The following is a 13261-nucleotide window of genomic DNA, read 5'->3' on the forward strand; positions in this document are numbered from 1 at the left end:
TTCACCTCGTCCTGTCCTATCCCCGGAAAGCCGCGGATGCGACGCTTGCTGACGACACGCCGCAGCAGTGGGTCCAGTGACAGGACAAACAGTGCTGGTGACAATGGGCAACCCTTCCGCACACCTCGGGTGACAGCGAAATTGGGGAGCGCCTCTCCGTTCAATATCAAGTCACACGACACATCTTCATAGAGGAGCTTTATGGTCCCTATGACTTCTTCGGGGATCCCATAGCACCTTAGGACTTGATATAAGTACGGGTGTTCGACCCTATCGAAGGCCTTAGCCTGATCCAGCGAAACGAATACTCCGCTCACTCTTTTCTCCTGCGCATATGATAACACGTCTAGGGTGAACGTGAGCGCAGCAAATACGGAGCGTCCCGGTACCGCCGACGATTGGTAGGGGCAGATTAAATCTGCCAAAAAAGGCCGGAGGCGCTTGGCGAGCAGGAAAGTAATCAACTTGTAATCACTGTTCAATAACGTTATCGGCCTCCATGCCTCTGGAGATGACGGCGATGCTCCTTCTTTGGGGATCAAGATGATACGTCCTGCTGAGAAGGAGGCAGGTTTCCGTCCATCCCGGGTGACCAAGTTTACCAAAGTGGTTATCAGGCTGCCAAAAACGTCAAAAAACTTCCAGTAGAAGGCCGCCATAATGCCGTCCGGACCAGGCGCGGATGAGTGTGTCATGTTTTGTAAGGCTTCAAAAACTTCTGTACGTGACGCTGGGGCACTGCACCCTCGGCTTCGGGCAGAGCCGGTAAGTTGTCACAGAACGGGGCAATACCTGTCTCTCCGTCGGCTTCATTTCGGAGGGCCGACGTAAATCGCGCGGCAAAGTGTTCGCGATCACGGCCGGATCCTCAGACATTGTGCCTTCGCCCACGTCTACACTCTCCACCCGCGCCGTTCGGTCATCGTGCCTGCGCGTGCTTCGGCTGTGCATCAAATCAGCCGTGCACTCGGCTGTGAGTGACAAATCCCTGTTTTGTGTATCCTGATACCCATCTTGCAGGATGCGATGATATCTGGTTCTCAAGATGTCCAGGTATTCTCGCATGGCGAACGTTAACTCGTCGGCACTTTGAATTATCTTCATCCTTCTTAGTACATCGTTCAGTGCAGCGGTACGCCGTTCACTTTTCTCCTTTCCTGCCCGGACGAGAATTGCCCGCCATTCCATCTTCAGGTTGTCCCACCCCTCGGGTGACAGCTGGATAATGTCAGCAATAGAGTTCGACACCTCCGCCCGAATGTCGCTGACGCTCTAAGCATCCAGCATTAACGATGCGTCCATACGCCACAGATTCGGGCGCGTCGGGCGACCTGCTGAACACCTCAATGTGGCCATGCCAGGTGCGTGGTCACTCAGCTTTGCCATATCTTGCGGGAGAATTAACACCTCGCAGGAGACCAGGAGGGGCGTCAGAGAAGGGGGACGTAGACTCTGTCTATACGGCTAGAGCTACGTCTGCTCGTGCGAGTGGCAACAAATTCGTCTCCATGAAGTTCCACCCACACATCCGAGAGGTAGACCTGTCGCACGAGTTTCCGTAGCTCTTTTGCGTGGTAGCAGGATGAGCCCTGACCTGGTCCTCTGATGTCCCGCTCCGAGTCTAGGACGCAGTTCAAATCTCCCAACAAAACGTGAGGGGTGGAATTCAGGAAGAAGGGTGAGATGAATTTGAAGAAGTCGTTGGTGAGTGCCCTTGTAACCGGAGCGTACACGTTCACGAACCGAGTCTTCCGCCCCTCTAAGAACAAATCCACCGCGATAACCCGCCCATCAGGACCGCATGTGCAATGCGCTCCATGCGAAATGCGGGAGATACGAAACTAACCCCTACACCACAACACCGTGAGTCTGTTAGCGAAAAGAATGCATCAAAGAGAAAGCGGGAACGAAGAGATAATACATAGATGGAGTACGTAAATTGCACTCTTGCAAAACTAAAAAATCAATTTCATGTAATCGCGCAAAATGAATAATTTCGCGCTGCTTGTCCGGGTTGCGAAACCCTCTAACCTTAAAGGTAACAAACTTAAAAGAAGCCATGACAAATAAATGGAATGAACTCAAATAACAAACCAAACCGAGAAACTGTAGAACAAACAATGCGGACAGACTCACAGCACGGTGCGGCGGGTAGCGTCCATAAAGGCGCAGCATTGCAGAAGTGGCACTGAGACGGGAGGGCTTCCTGGTCCATGAGACGCCTCGGCTGGCGGCCCCACGCCGGCAGGACGACGATGCCAACCGTTGCCAACGGCTGGGCTGCAAGGGTATCCAGTCGGCGCACTCGGCTGTGGAAAAAACACACAGTCACTCGCGTGCCAACACAGTCCCAACCGGTACACTGTCCATCGTTCGTCCCCCCTACCTCCTGAGTCGGCGGGCCGGGGTGGTGATCCCTTGATGGCGCCTTGGAGTGGACGCCGGGACCACTGAAGGTCAAAAGGGAGGGATGTGGACCGTTACGGCCCTGTCGCTCTTCTGTTGGGGCCATGGTGTTTAATTCTCTGGAGGCCTGGTGTCCATTTTGTCTGCCTCGTTGCCGCTCACCTTCTTGGGCTTTTTCTTCGGCGCCGAGCCGCACGGGCCCGATCTGCTATCCGAAGAAAGAGTGCGCTTTGCCAAGTCCTCTTCTGCACAGGACGTCTTCCGCGTTGGCCGCAGCGAAGAGTCCCCACTAATTGGTCGCTGGGGCATCGCAGCTGCCAACGAACCAGGAAAAAGCCGTTCTTCGCTCCTGGCTCTCCCTGGTTCCACCTGCGATTTAATGGGTGTGTGCAGCGGAGAGTCTTCTGTTAAGGACTCGGACACCTCCCTGGAGGTCTTAGATGGTGTCCGTTGCGCAGCGGTAAGATCCTGCTCAAACAAAGCTTCCTCCAGGGATGGAAGCTCCGGTAAGCGGGACCCTTCTTCGTCATCGGAACCCAGGTTGGCGGCGGCTCCTTGCTCATCCGCAGCAATGGTGATCGTTGAGGCTTTGTCGTCATCATGCTCGGAGTCTCGAGACTCGTGGCCACCGTCCGACGGGTCCTGCAGAGACACAGCAGCACCGCTTGACCCTTCGCGGTCACGGCAGCAGCCGCTGCTACAGCGGTAGCGTATGTGCGTGGCCGGACACAATCCGATGTGGCATGTGCTCCACTACACAGCTTGCAACCAGTATTGCAGGTCTCCGTGCTGTGTCCGTACGCGGAGCAGCGTCCGCACCTGGTTGCTTGGCAGGCAGCACCTATGTGGCCTTCCCCTCCGCATCGCGAGCATACCCGCTTCATGCCGCGGTATTCGAGCATAACTCGATAGCCCGCGACAGAGAGAAAGTTCGGTGGGGCTCGTACCATGTTCAGTTTAACTAGACGGCACCCATTTCGGACGTGACTTTTTCCTTTGAAGCCGGGCTCCGTGATGGCCCGCACTTTTCCATACGGTGTCAATGCTGTAGTCAGGGCATCGTCACTGACACATGGTGGCAGCCTGAAAACGGTAACGAAAACCACTGGAGCAGCAGGCTGCACCAGCGGCACATGACTGCCGACGAGCACAGTGCCCGCGGCAACAACTTTGGTGGCTTGCGCCATCGAAGAAACAGCAGCCGAGGTGAAGCTTCCGCCGAGGTGCTGCAAGTACTGCAGCCCCCCGACACCGACGACACCCTCGAGGGCATCAATGGTGTCGTCTGCCGGAGCGGGCTCCGGCAACTGGAAAGTGAAGCACTGGGCCTTGGAAGGCCGAGTGCTCGGAGGTGGGTGGTCCATCACCGCAGGACCAGGGCGCCAGGCAGGAAACCCGGCCAAGGACCAGGCCGCTGGACCTCAGGAGGGGGGGGGGGGGGTTCCGCCAGATGCAGGGGCCCAGGACACCAGGCAGCAGGCCAGGCGCCAGGGCACGACGAGCAGCAGGACCTCGCAGAACCAGGAGGTAGGACACCAGGCCGCCAGCAGCAGGCCAGGCACCAGGGCCGACGGTACCACGGCAACGGAGGGGGTTGGCACCCTAGCCGGGCAGCATGACCCCTCAAACCAGGTAAAATGACGTCCTTCTCAGCCTACAGGCTTTAGCCAAAAGGCCGAGAAGTACACGTCCATTCCCGTTGCTGCCTTTTTGAAACTGCATGACTGAATAAATGAAGGCTGTCTACAAGGTTGTCTGGAATAAACTGGCATTTTTATTTTATGCTTTCAAGCACTCGGCTGTGCACAAAGTAGCTCCAGATCTGCTCTGCCACTGACTAAATACACTCCGTAATGGCAACAAGTGCAAGTCAGTCTCATTGTCTTCCCTAAGGCACGCACAGCTATTAGCTACAGAATTGAGATAGTCCAGATACATACACAGTGCCCTAATTCTGAAGCATATTACGAGGTCCAAAATCATTACATAGTTTTGGCTGAGAAACTGGCACTGTGGCAGCGTTTCGATAGAGGCAAAGCGCAGTTGTTGTTGTGGCTGTAGGAAGAAAGAAAAGAAAATGCACGGGCCTGCTACTGGCTCTGAAGCTGAGCCACCTCCGCTGCCTCATGGGGACAGAAGAGAAAACAGACAAGAAAAAAGAAGAGGGAGAGAAAGACGCGCGCCGCCACAACAGCCGTCGTCCACCACCACCGAAGTGGTGGCGGGTGCAATGACGGCCTACAACAGATAACCATTAGTGGCAGGCTAGCCCCCGCCAAAAGCGGTGGTGACCTACCTGCCCCAGCCCCATTAGGGGAAGGAAGCGCAGATGTGTTCGTGCGCGATGTGATGTCAGTTCATGCTTAAGATCCCCAGGTGGACGAAAGTACACCGAAGGCTGCCGCTATGGCACATCTTTCGATCCTTCGGTCCTCACTTCACTTCGGCGCTATTCTGATGTGCACAGATAACGGGACACAATAAAAACTAGTAGGACGCTGAGAGCCACATTTAAGAATAATACGCGAGAGCGTCATCGGACCAAGCTCGCATTGCGTTTTCATCGTTTCTAATGCACTTACGCCGCGCACCGGCCTGCTACGCATGGATCAGCACTGTTATTTGCCCATAATACGAGTTTGTTGTGACATGTAATCATGTTCCTGTCGCTGTTTACGTCTGACATAGGATTCATGGGTACGCAGTTCGACATGCGTCCGTGTGATGTGCGTTGTCTGCGCAAGTTAAAGATCCCCAGATGGTCGAAATTACTCCGTAGCCCTCCACTACGGCTCCGCTTTCTCTCTATCCACTTTTACTCCCACTTACCTCCCTTCCCTTACGGCGCGGTTCAGGTGTCCACAGAAACAAGTGTGACAGATACTGCGCCTTTCCCTGCCTGTGAACCAACCAACCAACTTTGTCTTCGATGTTTAGCGCTCATCTCTGCCATGCAGTACTCGGTATGTTCGGCCAGCTTCTGGCCATAGCGTCCGCCTCCCTCGCTCAGCACTTGGCCTCTTCAACTCGATTTTTTCGCCGGGCATCCGCCTCCCTCACTCGGTTCTGAGCATATTCAGCCGGCTTCTGGAGGAAGCGTCCGATTCCCAAGCTCGGCAGTCAGCATCTTTGCCTCCGCTGCGTCTCCCCGTAATACGCGTCTCGGGCACGCGTCTGTCACATTGCCTCCTCCTCTCGCGCCCGCATCTGGGCATTTTCGCGCCGCATAACCCTCACCCGTCCACGGCTTCTCGGCTTCAGATCTACTTGCAAGACCCTGCCGCCGAGGATCGGACTTACACATCCACCATCCACGCTCGCAAAATACTCCCGAACAAGAGCAAGGAGATAAGCCTAGCGCACTTGTAGAAAACAAAGACGACTCATACGACCGTCCGGCACTGTTAATCGGCAGCATATCTATCACACATGTAATTACAGACGCGCGTCAGCTCAAGCGTTCATCAAACTTTGTACGTGTTCGTACAAAGTTTACGTGTTCTCGTGCGCATTTTTCTTGCTTGTTGTGTTGTGGCGTCCTTCCCCGTGGTGCCAAAAGACGCGCATGCGGCGCGTATCATCGTATGTGTTGCTATGGCTCCCGCCTCTTTCGCGCTGTTTTAGCGCGTAGCTCTTTAGCGCCCAGTTCTGGGTTTCACGTCGGCGTCGGCCACGTCGGCCTCGTGGCAAGTTACGCCCCCTTTCATCCCACATTTCGAGCAGGCGCTTTGGCAACCGGAGCCTCGCAGGAAGAGGGGGGGTTCACTCAGCGGCGAACGATGGGGGCAGGAGCGCGCTCAACAACTGGAGAACACGAGAAAAGTAAGGCGGGGGGGGGGGGGGGAGTGGGGTCGCCGGGGCAGCGCTAACAGCGACAGACTGATACCGCTGCCGCCGCTAGCGAGTCAAGACAACGTGCTGCGTAGAACACCGTCGCCGCTATGCAGAAAGAGGAGGGGGTCCCCCCCTCTTTCTGCGTGGTGGCGAGGGTGCTCTCCGGTTGCCGAAACGCCGGCTCGCTGTCAGCGGATCATGGTGCGTGCACCCCATTCTCACTCGCTAGCGGCGTCAACGGCATTAGTTAGTCGCTGCTATCTGCTCGTCGCGCAACGTTCCTATGGGCCCACGCCCTGCTTCCCGTATCTTCCCCATAACTCAATTGCCCTCTTCATTTCTCCGGCTACAAAGCTTCTTTCATGACAGCCAAGAACTGTTAGTGGAGTGTTTCTTAGAGGAATACACGTGAAAAATAAAGTTGTCTATAATTCTACATACGTGTCTTGCTCGAAATCTTTGCCTCAATCTATCGAAAATGTGAAACAGCTGATGACCTGCGCTCAAATTTCGCATTAGGAAGTAACTTATTCGTGGGTAATTTGTTTTTAAAGTATTTAGCTTAAAATGCACATTTGTTGCGCTCTCGTGTGTAGTACCCGCGAGCATGATGACAAGCGGTTTAGATTTCCGCCCGCGAATAGAGGTGCCGCGCGGTGGAACGTATCGCTGCACCAAATCGGTGGGCGGGCTTCAACTCAACATCGCCCCGCTGGAGTGGTGTGGTGGTAAGACGCCCGACTACTTGTGCCGGAGTTCCCGGGTTCGAAGCCGACCACGGCGGCTGCGTTTCGATGGAGGCCAAACGAAGTAGCGTCCGTGTGCTGTGCAATGTCATCGCACGGAAAGATCCCCAGGTTGTCGAAATTACTCCGTAGCCCTTCACTACGGCTCCCTTTTCTCTCTTTCCACCTTCATCCCTTCCCTTGCGGCGTGGTTCAGGTGTCCACAGAACAAGTGTGACAAATACTGCGCCTTTCCCTTCCTGTGAACCAATTATGTTATTAACTCAACAATGGGAGGAGGTGAAGGGTGGCTGGTGCCGGCCCTGATGGGGCTGGGATAGGTAGGTCAACGCCGCTTGAGGTGTGGTCTAGCCTTCTACCGAATTTTTATCTGTCGTAAGCCGTCGTTGTGCCCGCCTCCGCATAGGTGGTGGACGAAGGCTGTTGCGGCGCGCATCTCTCACTCCTTCTTTTTCTTTCTTCTCTACTTTTCTGTCTGCACGTAGAGCCCCGCCGAGGTGGTGCAGTGGTAAGACGCCCGGCTACTGTGCCGGAGCACTCGGGTTCGAACCCAACCGTGGCGGCTGCGCTTTGCTGGAGGCGAAACGAAGAGGCGTCCGTGTGCTGTGCGACATCAGCGCACGTTAAAGATCCCCAGGTGGTCGAAATTACTCCGTAGCCCTCCACTACGGCTCCTCTTTCTCTCTTTACACTTTCACTCCCACCTTCCTCCCTCCCTTACGGCGCGGTTGCTGTGTCCACAGTAAACAAGTGAGACAGTTACCGCACCCCCCCATTTTCCTTCCTATAAATAAATAAATGAAATGCAGCGTAGGTGGCTCAGCTAAAGAGCCAGTAGCAGGCCCGTGCATTTTAACGCGACAGCGTTAAGGGCCCCGTGTCGCAGAAAAGTCGGTGTCGTCGTCGGCGGCTGCCGTCCCGCGTCGTCCGACGTTGGCCGTGAGCGAAAAATTCCAGAAGCATTAATAAATAAAAGCGAGGAGACAAATTGCCGACATGAGGAAAAAAACATGGGCCTCCGGGGTGCGAGCCGAGCACGCTAACCACTCCGCCACGCCAGCTGGATGGTTTATAATGGACAAAGGCGCGTCTATTGATTGCTGTGTTGTCTCATAAATGTCCCTTAGAAAAGTGTATTGTGGCGTATAATAACAATTATGAGCATGTAAATTACAGAATTACAGAACACGCAGTTAGGCGAGTGGAAAATTACTTTTCCGCTGTACTCCCTCTTCGTTCGACGTGCACGTAGCGCCATCGTGCGTGTGGCGCACGGAATAAGACAGCGAATGGCCTCCGAGATCTTCATCGCGCCGACTCGGATCGACAATGATATTACCGACAAACTACGACTGCAACTTGAGGCCCGCGCGTTTCGGCAAGGCGGCTGACAGTGCGTCTACGTCCCGGAAGGATTAATATATGCAAATGAGTATAGGCATCGTGCAGGAATAACTCGCGATGCGACGCGCGCGCCCCTCGCGGCGGGAAGAACAGTTTGGTAGGGAGACTGGTAAAGAGCGGACACTCCCATAGGGCCCAGCGGCCCATTTGACTGTAGTGCACCAAGCGGCCGGCGGCAACTACTTCCTGTCTTGCTGAAAGGCGCGATTTGAATGCTAGCATGCGCTGCGTCCTTCCCTGCCCTTTTGGCGCATTATTTTGGTTTTACACGGTCTGCTAGTGTTTCTATTTATGTTCAGCATGCATAATAACATGCAAAATAGATTCTCAGTTCTCTACACTGGCCATCAACGCAGCTGCGTCACAGCCTTCGCAAAACAGTATCGCGGAAAAAAAGCCAAGTGCTTTGTGAAATGAACATTTATTTTGCTGCATATAAAACACACAAGAGACGCAACAGATGTAGACGGACGCATTGACAAAACTTGGCACACATTAGGCGATGTGAAAAATACAGACAAATAAAAACACACAAGGCGAGAAGCAGCACTTAGGTAGAGACAAAAATAGCATAACGTTGATTTCCGAATTACGGCAAATGATATGTAACAAAACAGGCATTATACATAAACTACACAGTCCCAGTCGCGGCTACCTTAGCAAGGGTAACTTGTATTGTTCAGAGCAGAGAGAAGTACTGACGCTTGGGGAACAGTCGAGGGCACACCGTTCACTCGCCGCATCTGCCGTGCTTCGGCTGCAGTCCGTGCGTCCATTCAGTGCTGTCGGAAAAAGAATGAACATGATGCAGAAGGTTGCAATGAAATGCAAGGCCACTGCACCGCGCACACATCTGTGCATGTGGGTGCGTACTGAAGACTTGGTAAGCAGCAGTTATGGTCCAGAACAGAAAAGCTGTGATTCGTAAAATTGATACAAAAGCTACTGTTTCAACGTAGAGGTCAGGAAATGCAGGCTAACCGAACCTATCTGAAAATGCATTTCTACAGTGAGTGAAATAACAGCCACTAAACTAACAATATTCCTCAAGAGCACTGAACAGCTGAAGCAATGAAGCTTGCTGCATAATAAAACATTTCTTACTTTAAATGTTGTCCCGTTAAATGCAACGCGACACCACGCAAAACTAGCCGTTCGCAAAACCGCGGCTGGCGGGCACGCCATGTTGGCTTGCCCTTCACACGCGACTTTGTGAAGCGCAGACCACCGTGCTGAGCTAAACTGCCCGAAATGCCTCGCATTTTGACAAGAAAAACATTTCACACCTTGCGGTTGCCCTGATAAAGGCGACACCACGCAAAACTAGCCGTTCGCAAAACCTCGCAGGAATGGACATCCAATCTCCTAAAGGATGTAGGTACGGCCACGACAGAAATAGAAAATGAACTAGAAGTAAGCAACATTGACAATCGCTTACTTCACATGTGGGAAGCTAGGCACAGTATGGAAAAGAGATGGGCTATGCAAAAACACAACAAAAGGCTTACGGTCAAAATCGCCAACCTAAACAAGGAAATTCAAGATCACGCGTCCCAGTTGGCTCAGCAACAGTGGCATCAAATATGCGACAACTTTAATGGAAACATGGGTACGCGAGATGCGTGGAATTTACTGCGACATCTTCTCGATCCCGAATCCAGCAAAGGAGTTAAGAAGCCGGAAATACAAAGAATCCTTCACGTTAATGACCTTACGAACGAAGAAATCGTTAACGCTCTTAAGGCTCGCTATTTCAACATCTCTCTTGACAAAGAACCCCTTCCGGAATATAAAGGCAACCCGAATCCTCAAATAGACTCCAACATTACGGAAGCGGAAGTTCGAGCAGCTATTCATAAAATCCGCACGCCCTCGGCACCCGGCGCGGATGGGGTCACAAATACTATGCTGAGAAACCTAGATGAAAAATCCATTTCCCAACTTACCAACTTCGCCAACGAATGTTGGAATAAAGGATCCTTACCGGAAACTTGGAAGCACGCCAAGGTAACCTTTATTCCGAAACCAGGGAAAAAACTTTCAATAGAAAACCTGAGACCGATATCTCTCACCTCGTGCCTAGGTAAATTATTCGAGCACGTAGCCCTGGCAAGGTTTCAGTCGTACATGGACGAGTGGGGTCTGTACCCTCATACTATGTTGGGATTCAGACCCCTTTTATCCACACAGGACACAATGTTAAGGATTAAGCACGAAATCTTGGCACCTGAGATGAATAACAGGTTAAGAGCCATATTAGCTCTTGACCTTACAAAAGCCTTCGATAATGTAAACCACAAAGCTATTATGGGTGCCCTATCCGAGCTGCAGGTGGGCGCCAGGATGTATAATTATATCAAAGCCTTCTTAACAGGTAGGACAGCAGAAATTCAATTAGGATCTATACATTCCAACAAATTCCAACTAGGGGACAGGGGCACGCCGCAAGGCTCAGTACTGTCCCCATTTCTCTTTAATATCACTTTAATAGATTTGGCACGCAAATTGGAACAAATCCCAGATCTAGAACACTCTTTCTATGCCGACGATATTACTCTGTGGACAACGAATGGTCACGCCGGCACAATTGAGGACACGCTGCAGCAAGCAGCAGATGCGGTAGTGGAGGAGACGGAGAAAATTGGCTTGGAATGCTCATCTCAAAAATCGGAACTTTTAGTCATTAAACCAAAACGATATACAAAAAACATTAACACAAACATCAATATATACATGGATGGTTTCACTATCCCGAGAGTAGAAAAGTTACGCATACTTGGTATGCACATTCAATTAAATGGCAAAAACACGGATTTAATCCAAAAACTCCGAACGATAAGTAATCAAACATCTCGCCTTATTCGGAGGATATCAAACAAAGAAAGAGGGATGAAAGAAAAAGAGACACTAAAACTTGTGCAAGCATTCGTTCTCAGCCGCATTATATATTCCACGCCCTACTTATTCCTACAGGCCAAGGAAAGAGAAGCGATCGATTCCATTATTCGGCAGTCCTTCAAAACAGCACTCGGTCTTCCCATTTGCACGGCTACCGAGAAACTCATGCAATTGGGGATACATAACACACTAGAAGAAATGATCGAAGCACACCTCACGGCGCAGTACGAGCGGTTGACCGCAACATCGACCGGAAGACAGATACTGCAAAAGACCGACATACACTACGAGGGCAGACACTCACAGGTAACGTCGGTTCCCCGTCCAATACACAAAATACTGGTAGTCCCTCCACTACCTAAGAACATGCACCCGGAGTTTCACCTGCAGCGTCGGGTAGCAAGAGCCCAATCATTAGAGAAATACTATTCCAGTCTACCAAATACGACATATGTGGACGCAGCAGAATACGGGAATAAGAGAGCCTATGCCCTGGCACTAGTCGATCACAAGTATCGCTTACAAAATTCAGCGACGATAAACGAAGTACGAACGCCAGAGGAGGCAGAAGAGGCGGCTGTAGCTCTGGCGATTGTCACGACGGACTCTAAATACATTTTCAGCGACTAAAAAACAGCCATTAGAAATTTCGCAAAAGGTAGAATCCATCAACCAGCAGCCAAAATTTTGAATTTTTTTGATTACTCTAAAAACGCACGTTCGATTAAAATTTTGTGGGTCCCCGCACACGCGGGTCATCCTGGAAACGAGGCGGCGCACCAGTATGCCCGAGGATTCGTCGTAGGCCGGGAGGTGCGTTACCCCGAACTAAGATCTGCTCGCGAGAGAGACCCTACGTACAGAGGAATTACGACTTGGTATAAAAACAACAGACTGAAATATCCGGAGCCCCACTATACACTCAACAAATCACAACAAACATTACTTAGAAAACTCCAAACAAATATACGTGCTTTAATCCGTATAAGCTAGCACAATGGTGTCCAGGCGAATACAGCCCCTCATGTTCACTTTGCGGTGACCTGAGGGCAGATCTCGAACACATCAAGTTTAAATGTGAAAGCATGCATCCGCCGGAGGGCCTGCAGATTACCAATTCGGAACAGTGGGAAGCCGCATTGCTTAGCTCTGATCCAAGCCGGCAAAACGCAATCACGGCTTGGGCCAAGGAGGTCGTCGAGCGCCATCGAGCGATGACCACCCCTGGGGCGGCTTGAGGAGAAGCGAACTCCCACGAAGAAAGAACTTTCCAAATCCTCCTCAATAACGTTTCCTCCTCCTCCTCCTTCCCTGCCCTTTTGGCGCATTATTTTGGTTTTAAATGGTCTGCTAGTGTTTCTATTTATTTTCAGCATGCATAACAGGAAAAATAGATTCCCAGTTCTCTAAACTGCCCATCAACGCAGCTGTGCCACAGCCTTTGCAAAACAGTAGTGCAGAAAAGACGCCAAGTGCTTCGTGAAATGAATTTATTTTGCGGCATATAAAACACGAGATGCAACAGATGTAGACGGATGCATTGACAATACTTGACACACATTAGGCGATGTGCACAATACAGAAAAATGAAAATACACAAGGAGAGACAGCACTTAGGTAGAGACAAAGAATAGCATAACTGATTTCCGAATTATTGCAAATGATATGTAACAAAACAGGCATTATACATAAACTACACAGTCCCAGTCGCGGCTACCTTAGCAAGGGTAACTTGTATTGTCCAGGGCAGAGAGGAGTACTGACGCTTGAGGAAAGGCCACACCATTCACTCGTCGCATCTGCCATGCTTCGGCTGCAGTCCGTGGGTCCATGCAGTGCTGTTGGAAAAGGAATGAACATGATGCAGAAGGTTGCAATGAAATGTAAGGCCACTGCACCGCGCACACATATGTGCATGTGGGTGGGTACTGAAAACTTGGTGAGCAGCAGTTATGGTCCAGAACAGAAAAGCT

Source organism: Amblyomma maculatum, chromosome 8 (genome assembly GCF_055883805.1).
Source record: "Amblyomma maculatum isolate TAMU_Amacu chromosome 8, ASM5588380v1, whole genome shotgun sequence".
In the NCBI taxonomy this organism is placed as follows: Eukaryota; Metazoa; Arthropoda; class Arachnida; order Ixodida; family Ixodidae; genus Amblyomma; species Amblyomma maculatum.